At 45.0% G+C, this 18,833-nt stretch overlaps 1 long non-coding RNA gene across 2 annotated transcripts in view; it reads left to right on the top strand.

The window, feature by feature from the left end:
* The window catches only part of LOC129385176 (uncharacterized), a 288,497-nt gene extending 270,054 nt beyond the window's left edge, over positions 1 to 18,443 (top strand). For both annotated transcript variants that reach the window (XR_011894856.1, XR_008612767.2), the window contains 2 exons: positions 17,488 to 17,566; positions 18,246 to 18,443. This is a non-coding gene — a long non-coding RNA (uncharacterized lncRNA). The remainder of the gene's footprint in view (positions 1 to 17,487; positions 17,567 to 18,245) is intronic.
* Positions 18,444 to 18,833: the final 390 nt, after the last annotated feature.

The following is an 18,833-nucleotide window of genomic DNA, read 5'->3' on the forward strand; positions in this document are numbered from 1 at the left end:
TATCACAAGTTATCAGAAGTGGAACAAGGAAAAAGGTTTTCGGAGAAATGCAGATACAAAATCGGCAAAGCGAGCTTTGTTTATAACTTCGCGGTGGAAGCCCACATGACAACCTTAATTTTTGCAAGTGGTCTCTCCTTTAGTGATTCTGGAAAGTTGACCATGTAAGAGTCTTATCTTCTACGCCAGTTACGTTTCTTTTTTCTTTCTTTTTTTTTGCAGCCAGGCTTTGGAATGTGTCTAGGGCGCACCAGTCCTTCAGGAGCTTTTTTCAATCATTATTGTGCTAGCACACCCCAAGCGAATTTCTCCCGTCGGCGTCGCCGTGAGTGTCCGTATATACTTAGGTTTCACAACTTCAGATCTCAACTTCAGATCTCAGAACGTCAGATCTTCAGATCAGAAGTTGTGATCTTCTTTCGGCAATATTCTATTAATTTTTTTTTTGGAAAGCGAGTCATACAGCAGCCATTCCCATTCTTGGAAAACTTCTTTGCAACAAGGTTTTGCGTATGTTGAGAGGCTATTCATGCAGGGATTTTCTTTGATGTCAGTTTCAAACCGATAGTACATTCTTCCCTCCCTCTCCTTTCTTTTCTTCCCTTAATTAAACCCCTTCCCCTGCGTAGTATAGCAAACCGGACGTGCGTCTGGTTGACCTCCCTACCTTTCCTTCCTTTCTTTTCATCCTGCTCCTTGATGTCAGTTATTGAAGTTGTGCTTAAAACTGATCCTTTGTCCCTGATATTTAGTTGTCTTTCTTGCACTAGTCAGTAGACGCATGGTACCTAATTATACTTAAATAAATATCTAGCGGTAAATATATGCGTCTCGATTTCACTATTCGGTATTCGATTCGATATTCAATACTTACTATTCTAGTCGATTCGTGTTTGAAAGAGTTGATATTCACTAACCTGGACAATATTAACGTTTCACCGAGCATAGTCCCAATGCGCACCAAGAAAGTTTATAATAAGGTGATAAATGCACTGTACCAGAGTATTTCGCCTTACATTTGAAAGGCGCAAGCAAATTCCAATGACAGGATTTCAAATCACAGCACACAAGCGGACAGGGACATTCGTCCCTTCCCTGTCCGATTGGGTGCTGTGATTTGTAGCACCGTAGAACTCTAACTAGCCACAGGATCGTTTTTGCAAGCCACAGGATCCCTGTCATATGGTCATGCCTTATTCATGTCTTCTGAAGCCGATGCATGCTCGCTTTAGGAAAAAAGTCGACATGTTTCGATGGAATTTAGCCATTGAAGCTGCTCTTCAGTGCGGATATTGCCCTCCATACCGAAAGGTGCTGCCAGCCATAGCGCACGCAGATATGATTATAATCACCTGATGCTGTGCACGAACTACGTCGCTTTGCAAGAAGTGAAGCTCTGCAAATCGTTGGCGGCTCACAATTATGTTACCGGTAGTTGTGTGTGATAACGTTGCATCCGAGCTTCTTCCGTCAGGTTTTGTCATCATCAGCAAGTCGAGTCAGCCGCGGCAGCCGCATTCCATGAAATTATCAAGATTATTGTTGAAAATCTTCTTGCTGCTAACATTCGCCTAGCCGCATAGCCTATATATCTGCAAGATTGGCAGGGACCGGGATATAACAGTTTCTTTTTTTAAAACGAAAGAGCTCCGCATAAAAATAAACCTATGTTTTATGTAACTGTAATGTAGGATGCGTTCAGATAATCAATATCCCCCCCCCCCCATACACATATAACAAAAAATAAAGTGGAGACAGTTCGAAAAAATAAAAATACGTAAGAAAAACTGATCTTAATATCCTAATTTTATCGCGCAAACAGATAAAATAAATGGAAACTGAGGACTTAGTCCTCATATGATATAAATAATGATATACATGAGCATAAGCTATATAATGAACATAAGCTCTGTTCTATGGATGCGTCAAGATCGTGTCCCCAAGGCGAGAACTGATCGTAACGTTTTGAGTCAGCTAGATACTTACGCACGACGTTCCGGAGACATTCCTCTTACGCTTTGTCAACCGTAAGAGTCAAAGAATAAGCCTATATAGCTGAAAAAAAAAGACAGAACAGAAAAGCAACACTGCCAGAGGAACCGAGATACGAACAAGCAATAAATAAATAAATAAGAAATGTGGCAGGAGAATTCCTTTCGAAGTATGCGTATGCACGAGCCGCGAAACCTGTTGTGCACAGGAGACAAGGGCCCTAGTGGGGAATCCCCAGGGTTGACCTAGCGCTGTCCTACTTTCGGGCAGCACGAGACGCGACTGGCGCGCGGGATAGGGTCACCGCGACAACGAGCTAAATCTCTGGAGCTCGCAGTGGGCGCTTGCTTGACCATTCCTTTGTGTTCTGCGTGCACCCGCCTCTACAGAGTGGCACTCCAACATCCGTTCGGTATTTTTTTATCCTGCCCTAAAACCGGAATTGTGCGCCAGCGTGCTCTCAAGGAAATGGTATCTTCGCTGTGATTGGGTGATGCTGGCATTTACTACACAGAGAGATGAGTGGGGTCACCTCTGCCCAGAAGTGGCATTATGAAGAACGTGCCCTTACTAACAAGGCGATAAATATACTCGATTCCAGCATGGCCTCAGACATCACGGCGAGGATAACATTGCCGCCGGCTCGCTGTGGTTATGACAACGGGAGCGAAAGTGGGTCGCATGGCAGCTGTTTTTCGCAAGAGCTTCACCGTACTCAAACACCGGAAATCATGTGAGTGCTCCTTCTATATACTCTGTGAGCGCCTAGAAAATTTACTGCTTATGTAATTTTCACCACTGTCTACGTTGACATGCTATAAAGATCGAGGTTTTCAAACCTGCCTGTTTTTATGAAAGACTCCCCACCTATACTTAATTTTGTAGGGACGGATGTCTTGTCTGGTGACACTCAGATGATGATATTATTTCGCAGTGCAAGTGTATATATTGTTCAAGATTCTTGGAAACTCTACGAGTTGACGCTTCTAAAAGCTCATAGTCGCCAAATTCAGATTTTTGGGCAGCCGATAGGAACGCCGCAGAACGCATGTTGATAGAAAACAAGATTCGTGTCGAGTAATTCTTGGTAAAACTAACATATAAGTATGTCTTGTTGATTTTACGTAATTCATAAAGGCGGGTGCATGGACTATGGCATGACAATTATGTAAGATTTTGAGTCAAGCGTCACGATTTGATGCCACTTAGGAGAAATGCCTTAGGTTTCCCGGCGCAAATCGATAACAAACACGACATAGACTCTGTGACCCATAGCTTAAGGTTAGAAGTGGAATATACAAGTAGTTTTCTTTATCATATAAGTTGTGCACCTTTGCGTTGTCTCGAATGTGGACACTCGCGGGAAAATGTAGAATACCACCTAATTAGTTACCCTCAATAGCACCTAGATACGAGCCACAAACATATATGTTGATAATAGCACTCAATCGATTTGGTTACCGGCTTTTTAACATACAAAACCTCCTTGGACCATGGAGTAACGCATCTACGTTTCTTATAGATAGTGACAGTGTCCACTTTTGATTTACACAGTTGACTTGAGCTGTCTTTGTATTATTTTTATTTTCATTATTTTCTTATATTATACTTGTTTTCGTTTTTGTAGGTTACTCAAGTGTGAATCTGAGCTCAACTTTGATGACGTCAAAGTTTTTTTGCGTGGTAAAGAAACGTGTACAAAACCTATATCTTTTTTTTTCTATTTCTTATCTTCTTTGAAACGACTATATCGGTGAAGTGCTTGAGCTACATCTGTGAACGCTAGAAGATTGTTTTCTAAAATTTGTATGTCCTTTTTGTTCTGACTGCCAGCATTTGGTTGCGAACTGCTAAAGAACCGGAACGTCTCACTTCAACTATCATCCTTCATGCACTTAACAATTTAACGTTCTGGAGCAGCAGGTGACATACTGTGCATGTTGTCATCCTTCTCAATACAACATAAATGAATAAATAAAATATGTTGATATTCCCTTTACAGAACGAGTAGTTGCACGAATATATTTCGAGTCACTATTTTGTCTTTGAAGTTTGCTAGTGCGGACAACTATAATGGCATCGTTTCGCGAGTGACAATCGAATCAAATCCAGAAATCATTTCATTCATTAAAGATGTCCCTCATTGTCTAACGGCTATTGCTACTAAAACGGTTGTTACCGTTGTTTGCGGTTGTTCCCATTACTGCTGTCGCGAACCGAGGGGTTGCAGCGGAGCGCCAGAACCAGAGGACCAGCGTAGCGGGCTCTCTTCGAACGGACTAACGCGTGCCGTGCCTGTGCCGCGAGAACTCGCCGCCCAACTTTAATTTGCTCATCTTTTGCAGTGCCGCCGAGAGCGCAGACCTTTAGCGTCCGCGCGTAGCGGCGTCGGTGGGCGCCACACTACCGTTACTGTCGTCTGTTATTACTAACTGGTGTAGTGTATGAAATGCCACGTGAATGCGTGCCCAGAAAACCAGAAAGTTATTCTGTTTTCAACCTTTGTCCTCGCCATAACTGGTTACGGAATTCTTCACAACAGGACATTTGCCCAGTCTTGCCCATATTGAAGAACAGTCTAGCGTATAAAGTCAGCCGAGCCAGTATGACTATAGTATAAGTAGAAATGGTCCCTAGTGCAGCTGATGCCCTGCTGATTTAAAGAAATAGTGCGGATAAAAGCTAATGAGAGAGCAGAGACGCTAATGCTGTGACTAGTCATTTTTCTCGCATACTCAGAACGATCTGGACCCGTGTTCGCAAAAGATCTCTCATGGAATTCTGCAATTGGATATCGCTTCTGTGATTGTCCCGTTATCACGCTGTTTGCTGTCGTGATCCGCGGACGCTCGAACATCAGTCAATGAGCAGATATTCCTACGTAAAATAAGTTTTGTAAATGCAGGTTCTGACGCGAATTAGTACCTGCACTTTGTGAGGCTATCGAAGATAAGGTTGCACATATTAAGTGCTGCACATGAAGATTTCAGCTCGCTTCCGTAAGGTATGTTTAGCTGTGCAAAAATGATGATCTCCGGGTATTTGCTTTGAAGAAGGCCAAATCTAGGTGTATTGCCAAAGCATTGCTCATTGGCGTTATTTGGACAAGACACAAGAAACCTTGCCCTCAGTAATTTCCTTCCCTTCGTATTTATTTATTTTTTGGGGGGTAAACAATCCATTTCATACACATAGCCGTTTTCATGTGACAACGACTCGTAAGAACGTGCACCGGTGGATCAGTGCAAACGTGCTTCAGTGGATAAAATCGATACCAACGACAAAGATTGGTTACCAGTTCTCACGAGTGAAAGACGTAGCGACAAAACTTCTCATAAATGGATGAGGTTTGCTTTCTACGCTTTCTGGAGCAATATTTAGCTAGACACCAGCAAATTACGGCCAGTTCTTACTCTGTAACAAAGCATTGTTTTGGGAGAGCCGTATTCACAAAGTAATCTTATTTCTTCGTGTTCAAAGTAGTTGTGTTCTAACAGAGACCTACCAATGGTGATTCAAATACGATTTAAGATAATACAGTGGTACCTCTATTTATGAAAGGTTCAGTTCACCAACAGCAGTGCTTCCAATATTTTACCTCATTTTACGAACTGCGCCTCGGTTCACGAACTTCGTACCGGGTTCACTGAGATCGCCGGTGTGACGATTCGATGCGGTAATTTATTTAGTGGTAAATAAAAACCAACTTAATAATATAAATTTCACCTCGGAATTATTATATAGCTTAAAATATGTGTTGTATTTGACGGAGCCAAGTGTTCCTACTTGGCTTCAATTTCAGATGTTCTCTTTTCGCACAGCCGTTACTTTTTATCCAACAAGGAAGCGGTCTTTGTGTTTCATTTTCTGGTGGTTGGTTGTCCACAAGATGGTTGCATGCGCATTGCCTGAACGCGACGCAAATGTTGCGAACTGGACCTGTTCGGTGGACGCGTGCGTCGTGCTATCTCTAGAAAAGATAAGCCAGAGGGAAGGAAATTAGGCGGTAACTCGAACGGCGCATGTCGTAAAACCATCACTGGACTTTGCAACCTGGCAGACCCAATGATATTCTTGTAACCGGCGCCGGAATTGGTAGATATTGCGTCCATCTTTATTTGCAACCACTGAATCTCATTCTCACAAGATTGGTGGTACATGCAAAACTGTGCGCGGTAAGATAAACACACGTATATTATCAGCCTCGAAATAACATAGAGACAGAGAGCAGAAAATAGAGTGATACGGGAATAGCAGGCCTCTTACATTGCTGTGTACTTCTTCTTCGTGCTATTCTTTGAATTGGATTTGTTCCGCAGCACAGTTGCGAGGAAGACCAAGCACAAATAATTTAGTGAAAGCTTGAGCCTGAGGAACTTGGTTATGGTCGGAATCACCAAGCACGTGCCTGCAGCGTGATCACGACATGAACGCCAGGATGAAACACTTCCTCGCCGCGCTGTCACAAGCAGAAATGCTGTTGTAAGCATATAACTAAAAGAAATTTAACTTCTGTGGGTATCAGAAAATCTGCGACAAGTGATATGATGGACTCGAAAATTGTAGTCCTCAGTTATCGCCCTGCATCCACCATGGTATACCGCAACGGCTATAGCCCGTTGCTAAGCACAAGCTCGGGGGTCCGCATTCTATATACGCGGCAGAGCGTTCCCACGGGTGATGAAAGGAAAAAAACGCTCGTCTACCGACCTTTGGAGGTGATTAATCCGAAGCTCTCCTCTACTGCGTCCACCGCTCCATGACTGCCGCGCTTTGACTGCGCTAAGTCATCGAACGTCAAAGTCACAACTTCTCCTTGCTCAGCTAAAGAGTTCCGATGCATCACGCATTGCCATCATTCTACGCAGCTTCCGTTTTCTATGCCCGTAGGATGCAACACCAATGGCTCCTACGCGCGATACTGGTCATATCGCGGGGAATCAATGTTGGTTAAATTTTCCATTCTGGAGTCTTACGTGTCAAAACCATGATGTCATTATTAGTCACGCCGTAGTGGGTGACTCTGGATTAATTTAGACCACCCGGGTTTCTTTAACGTGCACCCAATGCACGGTACAAAGGCGCTTTTGCATATCGCCCCCATCGAAATTCTATCACCGTGGCCGGAATTCAGTCTCGCGTCGTCGGGCTCAGCAGCGCGACGCTGAAGCCGCTGGGCCAGCACGCTGGGTTCAATGTTGGTTCGTGTTTTCAATTAACATTCCTACATTTTCTCATGCCCACGTACACTCCGGACACTTGCTAGCCTCCCTGTATTTCCTTCCCTTTTCTTTTCTCCTCCTCCTCGTAACGTCTCGCTAACGCCGCATTTTCGAACCGAGAACAAAGAAGCGCTCTAACCCAGGAAAGAACTCACTATTTTGGCATCCTTTTTCTGCACCCCTTTGTTTCCTTGCGGCTGGTACCGAAATACGATTATTCTCAAAAGAACGTTAAGTCAGGCTAGTGCTGATCTTGCTCTTAAACAACGGGCCTGTTGAGGGCGATTTGTGCGAAAGCAGTACGCAACTAACAAGTAAAACAACGAGAGCTCGTGTTGTTTCGTTCTTTCTTTACATGGGTTTTCACCTAATCTTGGCTGCACAAGTTTGTTGTTCAATGTGATTGAACACAAGGCAGTCGGCGAAATGACAAAACACGCCCATAAGTGCGCGCATACATAATTTGACCGCGGAGGGCCGCAAGATAAAATTGTCTTGTGTTTCAAGGGTGTTAGTCAGCCGAATCTTTGGGATCTGTCTTTTTGGATCTGTCTACATATTGTCCTGTAGTTAACGTAACCACATGTCTATTCACGGAGGTAGTTTTACAGATGTGCCAGAGCGTGCGCCGCAGTATCGTGTTGAAATGTTTAGTTTTAAACCGAAGCTTTCCTTGCAGACTCCGTTTTTGGGCCACTGTGTATGTTCCCATTAAAAAAAAAAGACATTCTGGGGTTTTACGTGCTTATACCACGATAAGACTGTGAGGCGCACCGTAGTGGGACCTTCGCATTAATTTTGACCACCTGGGGTTCTGTAAGGTGCACCCAATGCACGGAACACGGGCATTTTTGAATTTCGACACGATCGAAATGCGGCTGCCATGGCAGAGATTTCATCCCGCGACCTCGTGCGTAGCAGCACAATGCTAAAACCACTAAGCAACTACGGCGGCTACGTTCCCCATCCTTGGCCAATGCTACAGAAGGGGTATTGGCACTGAGGATAATCAGAATACTTAAATGTGTTTAGGTACACCATGTATGTGGTATACATCACTGTGCATGCAGCTATCGTCAACATCCTTCCCTCGACAAGTATCATACTTCGCCTTCGTCCTTGTGAAAGTGCTGTGTCGGTGTCCCACACTACGCATCCGCCTGAATTCGTTTATAAGTTTGTTAACTGTGCAGTGTATAAACATCAACATTCCATCAGTTAAACTTAGTTGTGACCTGTGCTTGCGTTGATATAAACATTACATGACGCATATGAAGAAAATAACCACATTTATACTCATCGCATTTGCTTTTAGCGTACTTATTTAACCACTTTACTAAAGCTTTGTTTCACATGACTTCCAACATGTGCATTGGATCCACACATTTCTTTTTTCACTTTAGCTTCGCCAACTGCGAATGTGTGTAACTGTACCAGGCAGATACACTTCCATTTCAGGTACAAACTTGTGGCTTTTAAATGTGCGACGCCAATAATTTATTTGAGAGGTGCCTACGACAAGCTGCGACAAAAAGAACGCGTCAGTAATTGCTAATAATTCTGTACATCTAAGTCTATTTATTAGTAAAGGTTTCTTCTATCATGACATTGAGCTACCAGAAGTGATTTGAAAGTAATATTTAAAGTATCCTTACCTGGAAGCTGACTCCCTTGCACAACTGTAAAGCAGGATTCGAAAATCCGTTCTAACACGTGAACGGCCTCCTTTTATTCTTGTTGTTAGGTGAAGACGTCCATTTTGAATATAAAACAAAGGTACAAACTCACTTTGGCTATGTGCATCAGAACAACGACAGCGATACGCAATATTATTCAATGTGCAGGCGCTGAAAACCACAGTGTTATGAAAAGATCGCTAGCAGAGCCGTACTTTTTGTGTGGTGCACTTTTATGAGACATTATTGCATATACCCGTCCTAAACACAGCTGATCAAACAAGCGACACGTGGAACTCTTTCTTTTCGTGTTTTTTTTTTATGGCACCGACTATGTCACAGACGTTTTATTTTAGAACAAACATTGTTGCATGGCAGCAGGGGTAGTCTGTCTATTTAACATTTGTAAACAGTAGGGGACCCTACTCCCACATCTCTCAGACGCAGTAAGTTAGATCAAGGGGAGAAAAAAAAGTGGTACACAGAATGCAGAAGGCGCTCCTGTCATGCGTGCGAAGCTTATTGTAGACAATCTTTTTTTCCCCTCCTTTTGCTTAAAAAAGCTAGGGCCATCATTGCTGGCCCCACTTACGCTCAACTTTCAGTGTGTTAATAAAAGGACATCTTGTTTAAAAAGAAGGGACACAATAAAGCGAACATCCGAGTGAAGGACAGAACTTCTATTAGGAAAAAAACAAAAAAAACAATGGTATCCATGAAGCAGGCAGTTTAAACCACACACATTAAACAACGATAACTATTTCAACCAATTTTACTGCGCAAACGCATTTCTCGTAGGTAATAAGTGCTCAAATAAAAATTGATGCCTTTGTCACTACTACTGTGCAATTAGTTGGGTGGAGTTTTTAATCAAAATTTATTTGCGCATGTACACGTTCGGTGAGCATTTCATTAACTAGACCTAAACTTGAATACCTTCACGCTGAGCAATAAACAGCGCCAAAGAAAAAAAAAAACAGCGGTAGTGATCACAGAGGACAGGAAGATTTCACGAGTGACAAGTTGATAGAAATGTTTGTGGTCACAAATTCACAAAGAAACCTTACGCTAATATGTCCGTAGCAGAAAATTTCAGCAGATCCTGACGTATAATGTAAGCGAAATTGACGGCCAATGTGAAACATCACTTACGAACGAAAATCTTTGTGAATCTGGACCCTATTACTTCAGAGCTCGTCACGTCATTTTCCCCAAGCACTTGCGTTCGTTCTTCCCGATTTTTATTTGACACCATATACGGCTATGCATAGCTTGCCAAGTTACTATACATCAATAGCATTGTATAAAAAAACCTCTAGAACAGATCCGTTGAAAGGCGATTAGATATGAACGCTCGATGTAAATGATTTGCGGACTCTGGGATCTGATAAAACGCTTAATTCCCGAGCGGTTGTGACGGTGCTAGTAAATTATTATCCATATACACTAGCCGGATAGCACTATCCGTGCATACCAGGTGGTGCTCCGAGTGGCCGGGAATATTCAGCTTTTTTTAGCAGATGCCGTCGTACGTGAACTTTTGTGGTCTCCATACGTTAGCTAACAGCGCAAAAAACGGGACACAGAAAAGGCGCACATGACACAGGCGATCGGCCCGCTGTTGATAAATGATTCAGGTGTGACTCCCCAACCAAACTATTGAATCACTGGAGCGTCAGGTTACCTGAATTCAACACAGGCAAATTAAGGTTTGAATTTCTCGCCAAATTATATATTTTACGCACTCGAGGCTCCCCGTTTTTGAACTTCACTGATGCGATAGATGTTGCGACACCATTGAAATGCATCTTCTTCTTATCGTAAACTAACCGCTACGTTAACCAGCGAACGCTTTTACACGCGTATTCCCCTGTGTACATTTGCAGAATGAAGTGGCCTAACTTTGCACTAGCGCCATATATTTGAAAGTAAAGGCTTTGTTCGCGTTTTCTTGTTTTCTTTATTGTATCCCATTTCTTATTAGCACAATTGGAGAACACACAGCTCTCTATGTGTATCTCTTTCTGTGCCTATCTCTCCCTCGTAACAAAATTATTTTGCTCTTGCTACAAATAAATCCTTCGATGGCAGGGTACCAACCAACCGTGTCTTGCTTTGAGAATGAAAGTTTAGATTGCATGGCGCCTTTTTTAGCAGCTATATTTATTCTTCATTTATCACCTTTTCTGTTTGGCGCAAGTTAGTCTTAGTTTCCATTGCGCCAGAAAAGACGTCTCAACGCCGTTAGCTTTAGCAGCGACATTTCTTCTCCGTTTTACACCTTCGGCCACGAAGTCAAACGAGAGAAAGGTTTATTACGAGTGAAAACCTGGTTGATAGACGTGAACAAGCCCGTCCTGGCCAATCACTCGGCAATGAGGGACATGGGAACGTTTCGCGGTAAAATTTATGCCACGCTTGCCTCACAGGGGAGACACTCCCCCAGAAGTCGACTCAGTGGGAAACACGTCTTCTCCGCCTTTCGAGGCGAGTGTGACGTCAGTAATTATGAGCCATGAAAGTGTGGACGGCGTCTTACGGGCATCAGCCGCTTTCAAGAGACACGAATAACCAATAGGCAGCCAGGTATCCTCTCCCTCTCCGCTTGTACCGCCCGCCGATATTCATTATCTCCCTCTGCGCCTCCTACAATGGAAAGGCAGCGGCAAGTTGTTTTATTTTTTGGGCGCAGTTCACTTACACGTAAACCTGCATGCTCCCTTTTGTGTTCAGCCTCCGTAGCCGAAAAATCATTAAAGTTTACTCACAAACATGCAAACATACAGAGAAAGCAAACACCAGAATGTTTTAGTTGGCGAAAGCAGGCTTTGTTTCATAGCTGGCTTGCTCTACAGTGAAAACAAAGCTTTAACGTAATGAACAGTTCAACAGCAGCTGCAGCGCCAGCTACTTAGCACCTTACTCACCTTACTTACTTAGCACCTCACGGCAGCAGAGCTCGCAGCACTCTTTACTGCCCTTCATCACATTGGTGATGAACCACCACACAAGTGGACAATATTCTGCGATTCGAAGGCGGCACTGCGGTCTCTACTGTCACCTTTACGACGCGGACCGCACGAACAACTAATATTCCATATTACAGAGACGTTACAACATATAATTGATGCAGGCCATGAAATAACCTTTCAATGGCTTCCAAGTCACTGCGGGATTATCGGCAATGAACGGGCGGATCACGCTGCCCGCTCAGCCCATACTGAGGAGCATCACGTCCCAATTCCTCTTTCTAGAACTGACGCAGCACGGAAGCTCCGCCTACTTGCTCGGCAGTGCACTGCGTCGCAATGGAATGAGCCACATTTAAGAAATACGCGACTATACTCACTTGATCCCACACTAAGTCTTCGAGCGCCATCACAGCTTCGCCGTAGAGACGCCACGCTTTTATATCGGCTTTGGTTGGGCGTTGCCTTTACCAAAGCCTATGCATTCCGCATAGGGATGACTGACAGCCCAACCTGTGTCCACTGCGGCCATGAAGAATCAATTGGCCATATTCTGTGCGCCTGCCCGCAGTACAGTCCACAGAGGGCATGCCTTCGCCACGAACTTGACCAACTGGACGACCAACCGCTATCCGAAAAAAGAATTCTACAACATCGAAAGGACCTGCCGCCACAGAAGAAGGCCGTGCAAGCGCTATTGCGCTTTTTGCGATCTACCGGCCTGTGTGAACGACTTTAACTGGAACGCCTTTTGTGTGTGCGTCTCCACGTGTGCGTGTTTCCCCCCCCCCCTTTTTTTAGCGTTTTCCTCTCTGTCATCTTTCTAACCCCTATCCCCCATCCCCAGTGTAGGGTAGCAAACCGGAGACTGATATCTGGTTAACCTCCCTGCCTTTCCTCTTCATTCTCTCTCTCTCTACTCCAGCTAAGTCGTTGAATTGAAAAGCATTCTTTACAGTCGATCTTCATCTGCGTTCTTGGCGTCTGCATCTGTCTGGGTCTGTGGTTTTCCGAGCTTCAGCCGGACTGCCGCGCTCTTTTTATAGCCTACAGCGCCGTAAACGGTTGCGCTCGTGCCACCGTAAATGAACTCGATGAGCTTTGTGGACAGCATGGAGTCGGGAGCGAAGTATGTTGCTTTGGTCATCGTGCACGCCGTACTAGACTAGAGGGTCTCGTCGAAAAGTTTTTAGATCTTTGTTCTCTTAAGCGGCGCGAAGAATAATACTTCCAAAAAACGTGGACGGTGGCTGCAGGTCTGCGGCAACGACGACGTGGCTCTTCGTTAAGTCACCACAGAAGACTTTGTGCTGCAGCGGAAGGAATTCGACATTGTTGCCGCTGAACGCCTGCGAGTGTACGAGTACCCGTCTTGGAATTAATAACCGGGTGAATTTGTCGTGTTCCCAATGAAGAGGTTGTAGGGGTCCCCCATTTTCGTTGTCTAGAGTCTGGTGAACAATCGTCAATATTTCTTCCAAGTCTCGTTGAAAAATGTCTGTCTATTATGAAATTTCTTAGCATGTGCCCAACACATATTTTTTTAATGAGGCTTTCTTTGACAAAGTCCCGAGGTTTCACGTAGTCGTCGGTTTCGCGCATGATAGGCACGCGATCCAGGCACTACGGCACACGATTTTTATACTTAGTACTAGTGAACGCACCTCTGTCTGCTAATCAGACATTAAATCGCACCGCAGAACTTTGACATAGGATGTTAGCACATAGGTATATATAGCACACAGACTTCATGCGGCAGCTGCATAGACTTTGGCGTCGCGGCGTGTCGCTGCAAACAGTACATACGCAGTGTTCACTTTCTTCCTCTTTATATTGTCTTATTCCTTAACCCCTTGTGTAGGGTAGCAAACCGGATACTCGTCTGGCTGACCTCCCTGCATTTCCTCTGTTTTCTTTCCGCTTCAGACCTCATAATAAAACAGCGCATCCTAATCGACGACTTAATTGGTTTTCATATTTCTTTTACATTTGGACGTCCTAATTTTTGGGCCACTGGGCATGAACCACTGTTTGTGTGCCACTGGGTGTGCGTTCATTCTTCGAGGGAGAGATAGAAAACTTTATTTTGATGCGGCATGGAGAGGAGTGGATCCCCGTTATTGGTGGAGCTTCGAGTACCGTCTAGAATGAGTATATGCCATTTTAACGCAAGGGGCATAAAATATTTAAATCTGTGATCAGAGATGTGTCTTGCTTCTATGTCGATAGACTTGTCATACCCTTTCCTACTTCCACAAGCACGATACACCTTCGTGACATTGCTGCGTCAATGTATCACGCTGTGCTTCCACCTAATTTGGTGTTTGCATTTCGGCTTAGCTTGGGAACCACGTAATGCCTAAAATTATATATTGCGCAGTATTGAAGTTGTAAACTGCGTGGTGCCGAAGATGAACTTTACATTAGATTTCACGTTGCATAACATGAAAATAACCAAAAATGTATGCATCTATCGCACTTAGAAAAGAATTTCATTAACTGCTTCTCTAAAGCTTTGCTTCACATAGGTTCCAACGTGGGCTTTGGATAAGCATAAATTTCGCGCTTCCCCAGTGGAGGGTATACCTTACCGGGCTTAGCCTGGTTAACCTCCCTACATTTACCTTATGACTTATCTCTCTCTCTCTCTTCTCTGAATAATTAGCTACATCTACGCGCTTACAAGTAACATGGTCGAATTTTTCCAGAGTTTTATCCGAGTTTACCATGCAAGCTAAGCCCTGAGTTGCTACAAAACCCAGGGGCACACCCAGAGACTATAAATGAGCGCCTATGCACAGGCACGCGTGTACCGAATGCTAACGTTTTCAACGCGACCCAAATGTAGGGCTTCATTCATCCCCGTGTCCTCTTGTATGGCCTCCTTATCTACTTCTCTCTACCCGGCGATGCATCGAACACCCGCCCTGGCCAAACTGCTGCTCGCTTCGCGCGAAACGCTCGTCGTGACGTACCCCGTCAGGAGCAAAGGTGCGCACCTGCGCGCGCCCGTTGCATGCGTGCCTACTGCATACGTGCCCGATCGAAAAGCGATGCGGCCGGACATGAAAGGCGCCGGCGGCCTTTTGTCGGCGGCCACCGTCCTGAGCGAGACGGGCACACAATGCGCAGATACGCGGGTCCGCCGGGGCTGTCGCGCTACGCGTGCCACCACCGCGGCCCGTCCAGCCGCGCTGCTGACGGCACATCTGCGCGAGTTTCTCCGTACGGCACTACGGCACGTTGGCGAGAAGCCGGCAAAGCACACCTTTCTCCTCCCAATCTACAGGCGCCGTCCGCGCTGGAACTGAATCGCGAGTCCCCCTCTTGACTTGCACCCGAACCAGCGAGGCTGAACGCGCTCAGCGCAAGCACGGCCGAAAGGTGTGCGCGTTGTTATGCATCCGTGCCTTAGACATCAGCGCAGTCTCAGCTATGTAAAAGGAAGGACTGGGGGCGTATCTTGCGACGATTTGTTCTATTTTTCGGTGCACCGCGCGACACTATGCGCAGTGCGAGGTTGAATGTATCTATATTCTGACACACTATGGCAGGTTGATAAACTGCGTGACAACTTTGAAGTAGTAACAACCACGGTAACAAGAAAGACGGACAAGGACAAGCGCTACTCACAACTGTTTAATGGAAGGAAGGATAGTACATATATATATATCCTCTTGTGACGCATACGCCTACCAAGCAGAAGAGAAGCCGGTACATGCACATCAAAGGCGGTTGCGCGAGAAGTTAAATTCGGCATCTAGTAATGTGATAGAAGGCTCACTTACACATCTATCTCTATTCTTCTTGATAAAGAAGGCCTCAAGAGCGAGCCTGGAAGAGGCGCTGCCGCTCCTGCCCAGAATAGTATATATAGTCGCAGAAAATCGAGCGTCACAACCACACGCGCTAACATGAGCCACCAAATGTGCGCCCTTACCCTCTTTTTTCCTTAGTTCTTGTGCATGTTCCCTTAAACAGTCATTCACACAACGCTCGGTTTGAGCAATGTAGATCTGCCAACAAGGGTGCAAGGGTATTGCATAAACAACCCATCTGGAGCATTTAACAAAGGGCTTCTCATGCCTCGTGCGGCAGCCCCGCCTGCTCTTACAGCAAACTCGAGAACACAGCTTCGAAAGCTTGTTGGGCGCAGAAAAAACCAAAGGAATACCATGACGGTTAGCAACCTTTTTAAGGTTGTGTGACACCTTCTGTACGTAGGGAATAACCTCTGGTCTTACCTTCGGTCGTTTGACCTCTGCTCTCGCCCTTCGTGCTTCAAGCTTTATTTTTTGCAGAAGAGACTCTACTAACCGTCAAAGGGAAACCAGCTGCCAAAAGGCGTCCAACTTGGTTCGTAAAACTAGACCGCATTTGGTGTACGCACGATTTCCGCAAAGCCGATTCCAAGCAAAGACTACCAACTGCTCGCTTCACCACTTTAGAGTGCGCGGAATCGTACGGCTGCAATTGCTCCATGGCTCGCGGTTGATAGGACCAGCAGACGTGGTCAGCTTCAAAAGACAGTTTTAAATCTAGGAACTGCAGGCCTGTGACGTCAGGAAGTTCATGGGTAAAAACTAGCCCTTGGCCTTGCTTTTAAAGGCTTCTAAAATAAAAGCAGGGGATTTAAAGTCACCCTTATTGTTTAAAAGCACTAAAAAATCATCAACATACCTAAGAACTTTTAAAACCTGTCCCCCATTAAAAACCTGCTCCAAAGACCTATAAAAAAAAAACAAAGAAATGTCGCACAAGATAGGGGCAACACAAGACCCTATACACACTCCCCGGCGTTGCAGATATGGCTGCTCGTTGTAAAGAATAAAACACGACAACCTCCGCACAGTCTTCTATTGTTCATCCACACCTCAGTACTTCTTTTCGTTTCTCTCATGTTTTATACTTCTTTTTCCCTTTCTACAAGGTACCAACAGGAGATACAAGGTAGCCAATAGGAGATATCCTCTGTTTTATCTCCCTGTTTTTCCTTTACTTTTATCTCTCTGTCTTCATTTTTCATTCTTCATTTACTATCACCTGTCGCATTTAGTGGGATATACTTACAGTAACGCTGGTACTGTGGCACCCGACAATATTGAGTAAGGACGAGAAGAATAGGAAATTAAATTTATCGCCAGAAAATACGGTCCCTGGTCTCGTTCTCTTTTTCTCACGCATAGCGCTTTGCTAAAGCCCCGCCACAAAAGCTTCTTGAAGTATGTGGTAGAGTCAACACGATTTATATTTTACCTATATGTGCAACACCATTGATACGATCAAATAAAAATAAAAATTAAATTATGGGGTTTTACGTGCCAAAACCACTTTCTGATTATGAGGCACGCCGTAGTGGGGGGACTCCGGAAATTTTGACTACCTGGGTTTCTTTAACGTGCACCTAAATCTAAGTACACGGGTGTTTTCGCATCTCGCCCACATCGAAATAAAAATTCGCTACCGGTTACTGTAGCTGCCTCCTAACCGGAGGAGCTTTACATTTTGCAGTAACAGCCGGTCTATGCGAGGCGCGAATAGCTGGGTCACCTGGTTTCACTTTCAGTGCTTTGGGAAATCTCAGTATGCGGACTCTTTTTTTTTTCTTTTTTATTCCTCGCGCACCAGAGTGTGGCCTCCGTGACTGGGAGACGAAGCACGCACAGCGACACGACGCTGAGCCACAGGAGTGGACGCGTCGCAGCTGGTAATTATTCCAAGAGTACCACTCGGTATATTAAGGACTAAATTTAGGATTTTACAGAGTTAAACAAGGTCCAGGTGGTTCCTTCAATTATACTTCTTGTGCGAACAGTACAGTTAACGGTCTTTCACGTGGCTGTCTGTGACATCCAAAGCGTACCGAGGCGAGAAATTGACATCCACCGCAGAAAATGTACCGAGGCGAGAAATTGTAAATGCCGTTGTCGGGATTTTCATGCGCGCACTTACACCGTATATGATACTGGCCAAAGAGCATAAAGGCTTCACTACGTCCTTGACTCATCCTTTTATGTCCATATCAAAATTGTTACATTAAGAAAAACGATTCCCCAACAATAAGACCCGCAGTTCATAGTTGGACGCTTCAAACCCTGCGCATAGAGAATCTACTGCCACCGCCCATTTTTTTTTTTTTATGTTGTAAGGACAACTGGACAAACTAACTAGGAGCCAATAATCAAAATTACTTCGAAATGAATGCGAGTCCAGCTCTTTATGTAAGTTTCAGAGTGTGTGTGGCTTGATTTGATTCATGCATTTTAACGCCCTAAAGCCACACAATATCATGTGAAGGGCTCCAGATTAATTTTGACCACCTGGGGTTCTATTAAAGTGACCCAACTCACTGTAAACGAGCGCTCATTTTTCTTTTCCTTTTCCAGTTCGCCCGACGCGACCGGAGTTCGAGCCCACGAGCCCGTGCTTCTCGGCAGCAGAACGGCACAGCCATTGAGCTACCGCGCAAGCTTTCCTACAGCCCAGCACATCATTCATCTACGGGAGCTCAAAACAGCCTAATTATCTCAAAACCTCTTCACGCGCTATTTTTATCGTTACTATTATATTCTTTATCTCACAAAGTTGTGTTTCCTTCTTTTTTTTCTTTTTACTTTTACTGAAGTATACCACACTAGGCTGTCGCATGGTGCCTATCACGCGCCTATCAACATTCTCGCTTCATTTTTTTCACGCATTCGCCAAACCACCGTCGCGCCACGCTCATCCATCGACAACGATCCCGACATCGCTTCGTCGCCCACGCCTCCCTCTTCTCGCGCCCGTCTCACAACAGTGTGAACAGAAGCACGGTAATGCAGCGCAGCCCCGCCTCGATCGGTATCCGCTGTCGCCAACGTAAGGGGAAAAGGGGGGAGGGGCGGCAGTTCCGATGGGATGTAATTTCGGCCAGCCAGAGAGGGGGAGGCCACGTCGTCCGCCGCCAGTCCCTGCGCCACGGCGCAGCCAAACTC

The sequence above is a fragment of the Dermacentor andersoni genome, chromosome 5, assembly GCF_023375885.2.
Source record: "Dermacentor andersoni chromosome 5, qqDerAnde1_hic_scaffold, whole genome shotgun sequence".
In the NCBI taxonomy this organism is placed as follows: Eukaryota; Metazoa; Arthropoda; class Arachnida; order Ixodida; family Ixodidae; genus Dermacentor; species Dermacentor andersoni.